The sequence below is a fragment of the Delphinus delphis genome, chromosome 2 (genome assembly GCF_949987515.2).
Source record: "Delphinus delphis chromosome 2, mDelDel1.2, whole genome shotgun sequence".
NCBI lineage: Eukaryota > Metazoa > Chordata > Mammalia > Artiodactyla > Delphinidae > Delphinus > Delphinus delphis.
The window spans coordinates 89,682,431-89,698,548 of NC_082684.1; the positions used below are offsets into that span (position 1 = coordinate 89,682,431).

At 39.7% G+C, this 16,118-nt stretch overlaps 1 pseudogene; it reads right to left on the minus strand.

Annotated features, from left to right (window-relative positions):
• Positions 1-857: 857 nt before the first annotated feature.
• On the minus strand, positions 858-15,659 carry LOC132418531 (uncharacterized; annotated as a pseudogene).
• Positions 15,660-16,118: the final 459 nt, after the last annotated feature.

A 16,118-nucleotide genomic window follows, 5' to 3' on the forward strand; every position in this document is an offset into this window, starting at 1 on the left:
GCAGGAAAAAAGCTACTGTCCCAGTGTGATGGCAGTCAGCCAGGAGGAATTCTCTCTTTCTCAGGGGATGGTTAGCCTTTTTATTCTATTCAAGCCTTCAGCTGACTGGAAGCCCACTCACATTAGGGAGCGCAATCTGCTTTACTCAGTCTAAAGATCTCAATATTAATCTCATCCAAAAACTCTCACAGAAACATCCAGAATAATGTTTAGCCAAATATCTAGGCACCCTATGGCTCAGTCAAATTGGCACATAAAACTGACCATCACAAGTCCACCCTTTGTCAACTTGGCATCCTTATGCATCCACTTAAACCATACTTAATCTCCTAATAAAGATAATAACAAGGTTATAATTCTGCTTAATGTGATAAAAATGCCTTTCATACAACTTAAAATGCATTAGCCATTTCCCCAGAAGAGGAGATAAAAGTCTTTGAGTGATGTTTACCCTCCTCCTCGATATCCTGTAACTTAAATACTAAGATGTAAAGATAATGATACTTAAATACTATGATATGAAGTCAATGCATCTTATATTACTTGATAAGGGGATAAGAGAGCAAAGAAAACAAAGATGCTACACACACACACACACACACACACACACACACACACACAAACACATCCATAACAAAATAAGGAAAAATACTCATAACAATTACAGGCTTCTATAACTGGTCATGTGGTTGTACTTGGTATTTACTCCATTACCCATTCTGTATTCCCTATGCCTTCAGCAAGTACCTCAGCTGATTGTAGTTCTTTACTTGGTGGAGTACTCCAACACTCACTCCTAAAGAGCTGTGGCCATTAGTAATCCTACCTGGATTGAGTTGTTATAGTTTCCACTGACCTTAATTCCAGGGTTTGGTAATACTAAGAGACATCCTAAGGATCTCCTGTATTCCAGATATACTCTTCCTTTCCTCCACATGGATCAGTAGTCCAACTTCCCCTTGGAAGTTATCCACTATCATGCTATTACTATGGACGCTAGCTTTGGCAGAAGCACTGCATGCAGGAAAGGAAAACCCATATCCAGAGTGAATGTTTATTTCAGTAAGAACAAATTGCTGCCACTTTCATGACGGAGGCCATCTGTTGTAATCAACCTGCCACCAGGGAGCTGGATGATCACCCCGGGGAATGGTGCCACACTGAAGGCTCAGTGTTGGTCTCTGCTGTTGATGGATTGGGTACTCAGCAGTGGCCATAGCCAGATCACCCTTGGTAAATAGAAATCTATGTTGCTGAACCCATGCATAATCTCCCTCCCTGCCACCATGGCCATTGTGTTCATGAGCCCATTGGGCAATGACAGTGGGACTGCAGAACGAGGCTGACTGGTATCTACAGAATGAGCTACCCTATCCATTTGCTTATTAAAATTCTCCTTTTATGAAGTCACCCTTTGATAATTATTCACTTGGGACACAAATATCTTCAGGATTTATACTCATTCAGAAAGGTCTATCTCATATCTCGTTCCCAAATTTCCTTGTCACCAGTTTTCCAATCATGTTCCTTCCATGTTCCTGACCATCCAACCAAACAATTGGCCATGGCCCATAAATCAGTGTAAAATTGTACATCTAGCCATTTCTTCTTCTAATAAAAGTTACCAACCAGGCGCACTGCTCAGAGTTCTGGCCACTGGATTTGCCTTCACCATTGTCCTTCAGAGATATCTCAGAATGGGGCTGTAATGCTGCAACTGTCCACTTTGGAGCAGTGCCTGCATATGGTGCAGAATCATCTGAAAACCAGGCCCAAGTCTTCTCTTCATCTGCTAATTGATCACAGGGAACCCCCCATAAGCCATAGTTGCAGGCTGAGAGAGAGAAAATAGTGTAGCAGGAGTGGCATGGGCATTTTGGCCACTTCTTCATGTCACTTACTGGTGCTTTCAGAGCTTGCTTGGTCCTGATGATGTATATACCACTTCCATTTGATGATGGAGTACCCTAAGCATGACCAATTTTATGGCTTGGTGGGTCAAATAATACCCAGTTCATGGTGAGCAGTTCAGGTTGCATGATAAGTTAGTGGCCTATGGGTAAGAGTTCAAGCTCTACTAAGGCCTAGTAGCAGGCCAACAGCTGTTTATCAAAAGGGGAGTAGTTGATGCCAGAGGATTGCAGGGCTTTGCTCTAAAACCCCAAGAGCCTGCAGTGCGATTCACCTAGAGGGGACTGCCAAAGGCTCCACACATCATCTGCCAATGACACTTCAAGTCCCATTGGATCTGCTGAATCATATGGCCCAAGGGGCAGAGCAGCTTGCACAGCAGTCTGGACCTGATGCAGAGCCTTCTCTTGATCTGGGTCCCACTTAAAACCTGAAGCTTTCCAGGTCACTCAGTAAATGTGCTGGAGTAACACTACAATGAGAAATATATTGCTTCCAAAATCCAAAGGGGCCCACTAGGCACTGTATTTCTTTTCTTTTTTTTTTTTTTTTAAGTTGTAGGAGGGACGAGAACAACAGCTTCTCCTTCACCTTCGAAGGGGTATCTCAATGTGCTCCACACTCAGAAATTTCACTGAGTAAGGCCCCTGAAACTTTGTTGGGTTTATGTCCTACCATCTGACATGCAGATATCTTACCAATAAGTCTAGAGTCATTGCTACTTCTTGCTCACTAAGTCAAATCAACATTATGTAATCCACTGCAGCATGGAAGGGAAAGGCAATCAAGATCCTTGCGAACTAAATTATGACACAGAGCTGGAGAGTTGATAGGTAGGACAGTGAGTGTATATTGCTGGCCTTGCCAGCTGAAAGTAAACTGCTTCTGGTCGTTCTAACTAACAGGTATGGGGGAAAACCATTTGCCAGATCATTAGCTGCACATCAGGTACTAGGGGATGTGTTAATTTGTTCAAGAAATAAAACCACATCTGGGGATCTAGGAAGATGGCAGAAGAGTAAGACGCGGAGATCAACTTCCTCCCCACAGATACATCAGAAATATATCTACACGTGGAACAACTCCTACAGAACACCTACTGAACGCTGGCAGAAGACCTCAGACGTCCCAAAAGGCAAGAAACCCCCCACGTACATGGGTAGGGCAAAAGAAAAAAAGAAAAACCAGAGACAAAAGAACAGGGATGGGACCTGCACCAGTGGGAGGGAGCCGTGAAGAAGGAAAGGTTTCCACACACTAGAAGCCCCTTCGCAGGTGGAGACTGCGGGTGGCGGAGGAGAGCGCAGCAACAGGGATGCAGAGGGCAAAGCGGAGAGATTTCCGCACAGAGGATCGGGACCGACCAGCACTCACCACTCCAAGAGGCTTGTCTGCTCACCCACCAGGGCGGGCGGGGCTGGGAGCTGAGGCTCGGGCTTCAGTCGGAGCGCAGGGAGAGGACTGGCGGCTTGAACACAGCCTGAAGGGGCTAGTGCACCATGGCTAGTTGGGAGGGAGTCCGGGACCTGCTGAAGAGGCAAGAGACTTTTCCTTCCCTCTTTGTTTCCTGGTGCGCGAGGAGAGGGGATTAAGAGCACTGCTTAAAGGAGCTCCAGAGATGGGCATGAGCCGCGGCTAAAAGCGCAGACCCCAGAGACGGGCATGAGACGCTACGGCTGCTGCTGCCGCCACCAAGGAGCCTGTGTGCGAGCACAGGTCACTATCCACACCTCCCTTTTGGGGAGCCTGTGCAGCCCGCCACTGCCAGGGTCCCGGGATCCAGGGACAACTTCCCCGGGAGAACGCACGGCACGCCTCAGGCTGCTGCAACGTCAGGCCGGCCTCTGCCGCCGCAGGTTCGCCCCGCACTCCGTACCCCTCTCTCCCCCCGGCCTGAGTGTGCCAGAGTCCCCAATCAGCGGCTCCTTTAACCCCATCCTGTCTGAGCGAAGCACAAACGCCCTCCGGCGACCTACAAGCAGAGGCGGGGCCAAATCCAAAGCTGAACCCCGGGAACTGTGCGAACAAAGAAGAGAAAAGGAAATCTCTCCCAGCAGCCTCAGGAGCAGCGGATTAAATCTGCACAATCAACTTGATGTACCCTGCATCTGTGGAATACATGAATAGACAACGAATCATCCCAAATTGAGGAGGTGGACTTTTAGAGCAAGATTTATGATTTTTTCCCCTTTTCGTCTTTTTGTGAGTGTGTACGTGTATGCTTCTGTGTGAGATTTTGTCTGTATAGCTTTGCTTTCAACATTTGTCCTAGGGTTCTATCCGTCCGTTTTTTGTTTAAAATTTCTTCTTTATAATTATATTTTTATTTTAATAACTTTATTTTCTTTTCTTTTATCCTTTCTTTCTCTCTCTGTCTCCTCTCTCTCTCTCCGTCTCTCTGTCTCTCTCTCTCTTTGTCTCTCTCTCTCTTTGTCTCTCTCTCTCTCCCTTTTTATTCTGAGCTGTGTGGATGAAAGGCTCTTGGTGCTACAGCCAGGAGTCAGTGCTTTGCCTCTGAGGTGGGAGAGCCAACTTCAGGACACTGGTCCACAAGAGACCTCCCGGCTCCACGTAATGTCAAACGGCAAAAATTCTCCCAGAGATCTCCATCTGAACACCAACACCCAGCTTCACTCAACGACCAGCAAGCTACAGTGCAGGACACCCTATGCCAAAAAACTCGCAAGACAGGAACACAACCCCACCCATTAGCAGAGAGGTGGCCTAAAATCATAATAAGTCCACAGACACCCCAAAACACACCACCAGACGTGGACCTGCCCACCAGAAAGACAAGATCCAGCCTCATCCACCAGAACACATGCACTAGTCCCCTCCACCAGGAAGCCTACACAACACTGAACCAACTTTAGCCACTGGGGACAGACACCAAACACAACAGGAACTACGAACCTGCAGCCTGCAAAAAGGAGACCCCAAACACAGTAAGATAAGCAAAATGAGAAGACAGAAAAACACACAGCAGATGAAGGAGCAAGATAAAAACCCACCAGACCTAACAAATGAAGAGGAAATAGGCAGTCTACCTGAAAAAGAATTCAGAATAATGATAGTAAAGATGACCCAAAATCTTGGAAATAGAATAGACAAAATGCAAGAAACATTTAACAAGGACCTAGAAGAACTAAAGATGAAACAAGCAATGATGAACAACACAATAAATGAAATTAAAAATACTCTAGAAGGAATCAATAGCAGAAAAACTGAGGCAGAAGAACGGATAAGTGACCTGTTAGATTAAATAGTGGAAATAACTACTGTAGAGCAGAATAAAGGAAAAAGAATGAAAAGAACTGAGGACAGTCTCAGACACCTCTGGGACAACAACAAACACACCAACATTTGAATTATAGGGGTTCCAGAAGAAGAAGAGAAAAAGAAAGGGACTGAGAAAATATTTGAAGAGATTATAGTTGAAAACTTCCCTAATATGGGAAAGGAAATAGTTAATCAAGTCCAGGAAGCACAGAGAGTCCCATACAGGATAAATACAAGGAGAAACATGCCAAGACACATATTAATCAAACTGTCAAAAATTAAATACAAAGAAAACATATTAAAAGCAGCAAGGGGAACACAACAAATAACACACAAGGGAATCCCCATAAGGTTAACAGCTGATCTTTCAGCAGAAATTCTGCAAGCCAGAAGGGACTGGCAGGACATATTTAAAGTGATGAAAGGGAAAAACCTACAACCAAGATTACTCTACCCAGCAAGGATCTCATTCAGATTTGATGGAGAAATTAAAACCTTTACAGACAGGCAAAAGCTGAGAGAGTTCAGCACCACCAAACCAGCTTTACAACAAATGCTAAAGGATCTTCTCTAGGCAAGAAACACAAGAGAAGGAAAAGACCTATAATAACAAACCCAAAACAATTAAGAAAATGGGAATAGAAACATACATATCGATAATTACCTTAAATATAAGTAGATTAAATGCTCCCACCAAAAGACACAGGCTTTCTGAATGGATACAAAAACAAGACCCATATATATGCTGTCTCCAAGAGACCCACTTCAGACTTAGGGACACATACAGCCTGAAAGTGAGGGTATGGAAAAAGATATTCCATGAAAATGAAAACCAAAAGAAAGCTGGAGTAGCAATCTCATATCAGACAAAATAGACTTTAAAATAAAGACTATTAGAAGAGACAAAGAAGGACACTACATAATGATCAAGGGATCGATCCAAGAAGAAGATATAACAATTGTAAATATTTATGCACCCAACATAGGAGCACCTCAATACATAAGACAAATACTAACAGCCATAAAAGGGGAAATCGACAGTAACACATTCATAGTAGGGCACTTTAACACCTCACTTTCACCAATGGACAGATCATCCAAAAAGAAAATAAATAAGGAAACACAAGCTTTAAATGATACATTAAACAAGATGGACTTAATTGATATTTATAGGACATTCTATCCAAAAACAACAGAATACACATTTTTCTCAAGTGCTCATGGAACATTCTCCAGGATAGATCATGCCTTGGGTCACAAATCAAGCCTTGGTAAATTTAAGAAAATTGAAATTGTATCAAGTATCTTTTCTGACCACAACGCTAAGAGACTAGATATCAATTACAGGAAAAGATCTGTAAGAAACACAAATACAAGGAGGCTAAACAATACAATACTTAAAAACGAACTGATCACTGAAGAAATCAAAGAGGCAATCAAAAAATATCTAGAAACAAATGACAATGGAGACACGATGACCCAAAACCTATGGGATGCAGCAAAAGCAGTTCTAAGAGGGAAGTTTATAGCAATACAATCCTACCTTAAGAAACAGGAAACATCTCAAATAAACAACCTAACCTTGCACCTAAACCAATTAGACTAAGAAGAACAAAAAAAACCCAAAGTTAGAAAAAGGAAAGAAATCATAAAGATCAGATCAGAAATAAATGAAAAAGAAATGAAGGAAACGATTGCAAAGTTCAATAAAACTAAAAGCTGGTTTTTGAGAAGATAAACAAAATAGATAAACCATTAGCCAGACTCATCAAGAAAAAAAGGGAGAAGACTCAAATCAATAGAATTAGAAATGAAAAAGGAGAAGTAACAACTGACACTGCAGAAATACAAAAGATCATGAGAGATTACTACAAGCAACTCTATGCCAATAAAATGGACAACCTGGAAGAAATGGACAAATTCTTAGAAGTGCACAACCTTTTGAGACTGAACGAGGAAGAAATAGAAAATATGAACAGACAAATCACAAGCACTGAACTTGAAACTGTGATTAAAAATCTTCCAACAAAGAAAAGCTCAGGAGCAGATGGCTTCACAGGCGAATTCTATCAAACATTTAGAGAAGAGCTAACACGTATCCTTCTCAAACTCTTCCAAAATATAGCAGAGGGAGGAGCGCTCCTAAATTCATTCTACGAGGCCACCATCACCCTGATACCAAAACCAGACAAGGATGTCACAAAGAAAGAAAACTACAGGCCAATATCACTGATGAACACAGATGCAACAATCCTCAACAAAATACTAGCAAACAGAATCCAACAGCACATTAAAAGGATTATACACCATGATCAAGTGGGGTTTATTCCAGGAATGCAAGGATTCTTCAATATATGCAAATCAATCAACGTGATACACCATATTAAAAATTGAAGGAGAAAAACCATATGGTCATCTTAATAGATGCAGAGAAAGCTTCTGACAAAATTCAACACCCATTTATGATAAAAACCCTCCAGCAAGTAAGCATAGAGGGAACTTACCTCAACATAATAAAGGCCATATATGACAAACCCACAGCCAACATCATCCTCAATGGTGAAATACTGAAAGCATTTCCACTAAGGTCAGGAACAAGACAAGGTTGCCCACTCTCACCACTTTTATTCAACATAGTTTTAGAAGTTTTAGCCACAGCATTCAGAGAAGAAAAGGAAATAAAAGAAATCCAAATCGGAAAAGAATAAGTAAAGCTGTCACTGTTTGCAGATGACATGATACTATACATAGAGCATCCTAAAGATGCTACCAGAAAACTATTAGAGCTAATCAATGAATTTGGTAAAGTAGCAGGATACAAAATTAATGCACAGAAATCTCTGGCATTCCTATACACTAATGATGAAAAATCTGAAAGTGAAATCAAGAAAACAGTCCCATTTACCACTGCAACAAAAAAAATAAAATATCTAGGAATAAACCTACCTAAGGAGACAAAAGACCTGTATGCAGAAAATTATAAGACACTGATGAAAGAAATTAAAGATGATACCAATAGATGGCGAGATATACCATGCTCTTGGGTTGGAAGAATCAACATTGTGAAAATGACACTACTACTACCCAAAGCAATCTACAGATTCAATGCAATCCCTATCAAACTACCACTGGCATTTTTCACAGAACTAGAACAAAAAATTTCACAATTTGTATGGAAACACTAAAGACCCCGAATAGCCAAAGCAATCTTGAGAACAAAAAACGGAGCTGGAGGAATCAGGCACCCTGACTTCAGACTATACTACAAAGCTTCAGTAATCAAGACAGTATGGTACTGGCACAGAAACAGAAATATAGATCAATGGATAGAAATATAGAATATAGAAATATAGAATATAGAAATATAGAATATATTTCTATAGAATATAGAAATATAGAATATATAGAATATATATTATATATTTATATTTATATATTTATATATATATATTTATATAATATAATATATATTATAAATTATATAAATTTATATATAAATATATATATATTTATATATAAATTTATATAAATAAATATATATATAATATATACATATATATTATATATATATTAAATATAAATATATAAATATATATATAAATATATAATATATATATAAATATAAATATATATATATAAATTTATATATTTATATATAAATTTATATATATTTATTTATATATATAAATATATAAATATATATATTTATATATATATAAATATATATATAATATATGTAAATAAATATATAAATATATATATTTATATATATAATTATATATAAATAAATATATAAATATATAAATATATAAATTTATATATAAATATATATTATATATTATATAAATAATATATATATATTTATTTATATTATATATATATAATATATATATTATTATAGAATATAGAATATATAGAATATATAGAATATATTTCTATATTCTATTGAATATAGAAATATAGAACAGGATAGAAAGCCCAGCGATAAACCCATGCACAAATGGACACCTCATCTTTGATAAAGGAGGCAGAAATGTACAGTGGAGAAAGGACAGCCTCTTCAATAAGTGGTGCTGGGAAAACTGGACAGGTACATGTAAAAGTATGAGATTAGATCACTCCCTAACACCATACACAAAAATAAGCTCAAAATGGATTAAAGACCTAAATGTAAGGCCAGAAACTATCAAACTCTTAGATGAAAACATAGGCAGAGCACTCTATGACATAAATCACAGCAAGATCCTTTTTGACCCACCTCCTAGAGAAATTGAAATAAAAACAAAAATAAACGAATGGGACCTAATGAAACTTCAAAGCTTTTGCTCAGCAAAGGAAACCATAAACAAGACCAAAAGACAACCCTCAGAATGGGAGAAAATATTTGCAAATGAAGCAACTGACAAAGGATTAATCTCCAAAATTTACAAGCAGCTCATGCAGCTCAATAACAAAGAAATAAACAACCCAATCCAAAAATGGGCAGAAGACCTAAATACACATTTCTCCAAAGAAGATATACAGACTGCCAACAAATACATGAAAGAATGCTCAACATCATTAAGCATTAGAGAAATGCAAATCAAAACTACAATGAGATATCATCTCACACCAGTCATAATGGCCTTCATCAAAAAAATCTCGAAACAATAAATGCTGGAGAGGGTGTGGAGAAAAGGGAACACTCTTGCACTGCTGGTGGGAATGTGAATTGGTACAGCCACTATGGAAAACAGTATGTAGGTTCCTTAAAAAACTACAAATAGAACTACCATATGACCCAGCAATCCCACTACTGGGCATATACCCTGAGAAAACCATAATTCAAAAAAGGTCATGTACTATAAAATGTTCATTGCAGCTCTATTTACAATAGCCCGGAGATGGAAACAACCTAAGTGCCCATCATCGGATGAATGGATAAAGAAGATGTGGAACATATATACAATGGAATATTACTCAGCCATAGAAATAAACGAAATTGAGCTATTTGTCATGAGGTGGATGGACCTAGAGTCTGTCATACAGAGTGAAGTAAGTCAGAAAGAGAAAGACAAATACCGTTTGCTAACACATATATATGGAATTTAAGAAAAAAAAAATGTCATGAAGAACCTAGGGGTAAGACCGGAATAAAGACACAGACCTACTAGAGAATGGACTTGAGGATATGGGAAGGGGGAAGGGTAAGCTGTGACAAAGTGAGAGAGTGGCATGGACATATATACACTACCAAACATAAAATAGATAGCTAGTGGAAGCAGCCGCATAGAACAGGGAGATAGCTTGGTGCTTTGTGACCACCTAGAGGGATGGGATAGGGAGGGTGGGAGGGAGGGAGATGCAAGAGGGAAGAGATATTGGAACATATGTATATGTATAACTGATTCACTTTGTTATAAAGCAGAAACTAACACACCATTGTAGAGCAGTTATACTCCAGTAAAGGTGTAAAAAAAAAATAAATAAAAACATAAGGGGGAAATGGCATTTACTTTATTGAGCAGTAGATATATTCTTTTCTGTGTGTATCATTCAATATTTTTATAGATTATACTCCATTTAAAGTTATTATAGAACATTGGCTATATTCCCTGTGTTGTAAAAAAAAAAAAAACACATCTGGTGCTGCAGCTGCAGTTGGAGTCATGATCTGATTAAGTTTATGATAATCTACAGTTATGCTGCAAAATGTGTCTGTCTTCTGCATCAGCTGAATAGGCAAGTTGAATGAGGATGTGGTAGGAATCGCTACCGGTGTATTAATCGTGGTGCTTGTCTCTGCAATCCTTCTAGCAACAGAGTACTGCTTTTGGCTTACCATTTTCCTAGGTAGAGGCAGTTTCAGTGGTTTCCACTTGGCTTTTCCCATCAGGGTAGTGCTCACTCCACAGATGAGAGAACCAATGTGGGGGTGTTGCCATCTGATGAGTATATCTTTTCAAATTATGCATTTTGGAACTGGGAAAATAACTGCAGGATGGGTTCAGGGTCACGCTATGCCTGCCCACTGTGCAGTAGACCTGACCTCCATAATCCTTACTCTGACTAGCAGACCACAGTGGTATTTTGGGTCTCCTGGAATTAATATCAGCTCAGAGCTAGTGTCTGTTTAAGTTAGAAAACTCAAGCAGTTCTTTTGGAGTGTGTTGTACCTCTTCACAGGTCACAATTTGTACTTCACCTTTAGGGGCCTGCTGGGACTTAAGTCTAGTTAGGTTTAGAAGAAAAGAAAGGTGGCAGGGGTGTATTGAGGAGAATCGGCATTGTTTTGCATGGCGACTGCCTCAGGGGAGGCCATTATGGTCTCCTCAGGCAATCTGGAGTTAATCCTTTCAGGCTGGGTAGAGAGGCCACTTCCACCATGGCTGGAAAGACTGTTTCCACTGGCAGAGAAGATTCATCAGAATTTAGGGCTCAATGTTTCCACTTCATCACGGTCTCCCAATATAGCCTATTCCAACTTTCACAATACCATTCCATCCCAATCAAAGTCCTCACTTTAATTGTAGACACCCTTGTATTGTAATTCAGTCAGTTGCAGGATGAGATTTTTGGGTTTGATTTTTCAGAAATTTTAGCCCTCAGCTATAGGAGATAAGGGTCTCCTTTAGGGAACAGGTAGAAGCTTTCAGGTCATCTGTGAACACTTGAGCTGGGAATTTGAATCCCTGATCTCATCCTTTTCTTCTTAGGAGTATTCAACAGTGATACCTATACAACCAGATCACACCATGAACTATCAACACTCACTTCAATAGTGGAAATAGAGTTATTAATGTCTTTAAATCTAATCAGACTAGAGAGCCAATTCCAGGAACTCCAGAACAAATTTAGAAAATTCATCCTTAAAATTTTATTCTGATAGAACCACTCTCTGTATCAATATTTCATTAATGAATTCTGTGAAACATTCAGTGAAAAATAATACTAATCTTAAATTATTCCAGATAATAGAGGAGGAGAAAATGTTTCCAAACTAATTTCATGAAACTATTACAATCCTGATAGGAAAACCTTACGAAGACATTACAAAACAACTATAGAGCATTAGCCCTTATAAACATAGTGCAAAAATCTTTAACAAAATATTAGTAAAGAGAATGCAATATTTTCTGAAAAATGATAATGTATCATGGCCAAGTGGTATTTATCCAAGTAATTCAAGATTGTTTTAACACTTAAAAGCAATCAATGAAATCCACTATAGTACCAAATAAAAGAAGAAAATCCTGTGATGTGTTGAATATCATTATTTTGATACATAAAGCCAAAACATGTGACCAAATATAAAACCCATTCATGACACAGAAAAAGAAAATCTGCTAGGATGCTTGGAATAAACCACAATTTCTTCATTCTTAGAAATGACATCTATGAAAAATCTGCAACTCAAATCATACCTAATATTCTCCCTAAGATTGGGATTTATGCATGATGGCTCTTAGCATTTCTATTCAACATTTTTTGGAGGACCTGGCCATCACAATAAGTGAAGAAAAAGGGGAAAAAAATCCATATGGATTGGAATGGAAAAAAGTTCAACCATCCTATTCAGAGAAAATCTGATAGCTTTTTGTAAAAACAACAACAACAAAAAAAAACCTAAGGAATTAATAGCAATATAAAAAGGTTCTCAAACTAATAAGTGAGGTTCACAAGACCTGAGATTACCAAGACAATATACAATTATATTTCTATACACTAGAAGCAAACAACTGGAAAAGAAAAAAAAAACAATTAAATTCCTTTTACAATTATATAAAACTATTTATAAAGTGCATAGGAATATATTTTTAAAAGTCACACAAAACCTTTATTTTTATTTATTTATTTTTGGCTCCGTTGGGTCTTTGTTGCTGTGTGCAGGTTTTCTCTAGTTGCGGCAAGAGGGGGCTACTCTTCTTTGCGGTGCATGAGCTTCTCCTTGCCATGGCTTCTCTTGTTGCGGAGCATGGGCTCTAGGCGTGCGGGCTTCGTTAGTTGTGGCACGTGGGCTCAGTAGTTGTGGCTCATGGGTTCTAGAAGACAGGCTCAGTAGTTGTGGCACATGGGCTTAGTTGCTCTGTGGCATGTGGGATCTTCCCGGACCAGGGCTCAAACCCGTGTCCCCTACATTGGCAGGCGGATTCTTAACCACTGCACCACCAGGGAAGCCCAAAAACCTTTATTTTTAAAACCATGGAACACTGCTGAAAGAAATGAAGAGACGTATCTATATCTTGAAAGATGCAATATTTTAAAGAGGTCCATTTCTCCAAAATTAATCTATAGATTGCATATAATCTCAGTCAGAATCCCAACAGATGTTTTTATATAAATTGATAAACTTGTACAAAAATGTATATGAATATGCAAAGAATCTAGAATTTTCAAAACAATCTTGGGAAAAAGAAAAGCAAAAAACTAGAAGTCTTGTACTCATGACTTCAAGGCTTACTATAAGTTATATTGATCAAGATAGCACGGCACTGTCATAAAGACAGACAACAGATCAATGGAATAAAATAGAGGGTCCAAGTGAACCCATATTATATAGAAAATTGACTTTCAATATAGGTGCCTCAATTCAATGAGGAAAGGACAGTCTTCTCAACAAATGGTGCTGGGACAATTGAATATTCACAAGAAACAAATAAACAAAAATCCACCCCCGCTTTCTCACACCATACATAAGACTTAATCTGTTATGGATCATAGACCTAAACATAAAAACTGAATCTAGGGGGCTTCCCTGGTGGCACAGTGACTGATAATCTGCCTGCCAATGCAGGGGACACGGGTTTGAGCCCTGGTCTGGGAAGATCCCACATGCCGCAGAGCAACTAGGCCCGTGCACCACAACTACTGAGCCTGCGCATCTGGAGCCTGTGCTCTGCAACAAGAGAGGCCGCGATAGTGAGAGGCCCGCACGCCGCGATGAAGAGTGACCCCTGCTCGCTGCAACTAGAGAAAGCCCTCGCACAGAAACGAAGACCCAACACAGCCAAAAATAAATAAATAAACTGAATCTACATAGCTTTTAGAAGACTACATACAAGAATATTATCATTACTGTTAGAAACATAAAGAACATGAATAGACAAGCCACATATAGGAGAAAAGTATTCAAAAACGTATATTCACAAAACATATCTGACAAAGGACTTGTATCCAGCATATATTCAGAATTCCACGACTCAATAATAAAGCAAAATTAATCCAATAAAAATATGGGCAAAAGATGTGAACAGACACATCACAAATTAAGTTACCAAATGGTCAATAAAGACATGAAAAAGCATTCGGCATGGAAAATGATCAGGGCAATGTAAATTAAAACGGTATCACTAAATACCCAGCAAAATGGCTAAAATATAAAAGACTAACAACACAGATTGCAAGGACCTGGAGCAACTGGAACTCTCATACATTGCTGGCAGAAATGTAAAATGGTATAACCATTTTGAAAAAAGGTTTGGCCGTTTCTTTTAAACTGCCTGCTCTTTGACCCAGCATTCCACTCCTAGGTATTTACCTAAGAAAAATGAACACATATGTCCACATAAAGACTTAGATGAAAATGTTCACGGCTGCTTTAATCACATTAGCCAAAAACTGTAAGTCCAAATGTACATCTGCAGAAAAATAAACAAACTATTGTATAGCCATAAAACAGAGCACTACTCAACAATAATGAATGACTTGTTGATTCACTCAGTAACATGGATGACTCTCCCAAATAATGTGCGGAGAGAAAGAAGGACATATACAAACAGTACATGCTGAATGACTGCACTTATGTTAAGTTTTAGAACCGGCAAAACTTACGTAAAGTGAGAAGAAAATCAGAATACTATTTGCCTGGGTTGAGATGAAGGGAATGTGACTGGACTGGGACACAACAAAAATTTCTAGGGAGACAGGAATACCCCACATTATGATAGAGCTGTGGATTGTGGATTACTCAGTTTTATCCATTTTTCAGAACGGTATATCTAATATTTATATATTTTAGTATATGAATTTACCTGAACGAAAAAGAAATTAAAATACTACCACTACTACTGCTGCTGCTACTACTACTACTGATAAAGTGGTGGACAGATAATGAATGACAGCATAGAGAAAATAAGAATGGCGGGTGTTGATAATTGTAGCTAATGGGTCCAAGAGATTTCACTATACTATTATACTATTCTGTTTACTTCTTATAAGTTTTAAATTTCCTACAATAAATACTAAAAATAATTTGATATGCAATACAAATAAGTAACATGACAGTGATTGAAAAACGGGGTTATCCAGTAATCATTTAAGACTCAAATTCTTGTATTTTATCTAAAAAAGTAAATCTAATTGCACATGTATACATACATGTTTTTAACTTAAAAAATCAATTGGGCCCCGTTGCTCGCCGGCCGGCGGCCTCGCTCGGCCCTCAGCTCCGCGGCGGCGTTGGAAGGCGGCCCGGGCCCTTGCAGGCCCATGGCGGCGGCTGCGGCGCTGCCGGTCGCGGGCGGGCCTTCCGCGGGCGGCGGGTCCCCGCCGGGCGGCTGGGCAGTGGCGCGCCTCGAGGGCCGCGAGTTCGAGTACCTGGTGAAGAAGCGCTCGGTGACCATCGGGCGAAACTCGTCGCAGGGCTCGGCGGACGTGAGCATGGGCCACTCGAACTTCATCTCGCGGCGCCACCTCGAGATCTTCACGCCCCCGGGCGGCGGCGGCCATGGCGGGGCGGCGCCGGGGCCGTCGGCGCAGCCCGGGCCCAACGCGGGCGGCGACTTATACCTGCGTTGCTTCGGCAAGAATGGCGTGTGCGTGGACGGCGTGTTCCAAAGCTGCTGGGAGCTGCAGCTGCAGCTGCGGCGCGTCTGAGTGGGGCCGGGGGGCGGGGGTGCGGCCTGGCCGTCGCGACCCGGACCACCGACTCGCGATCCACCGTGACCCAC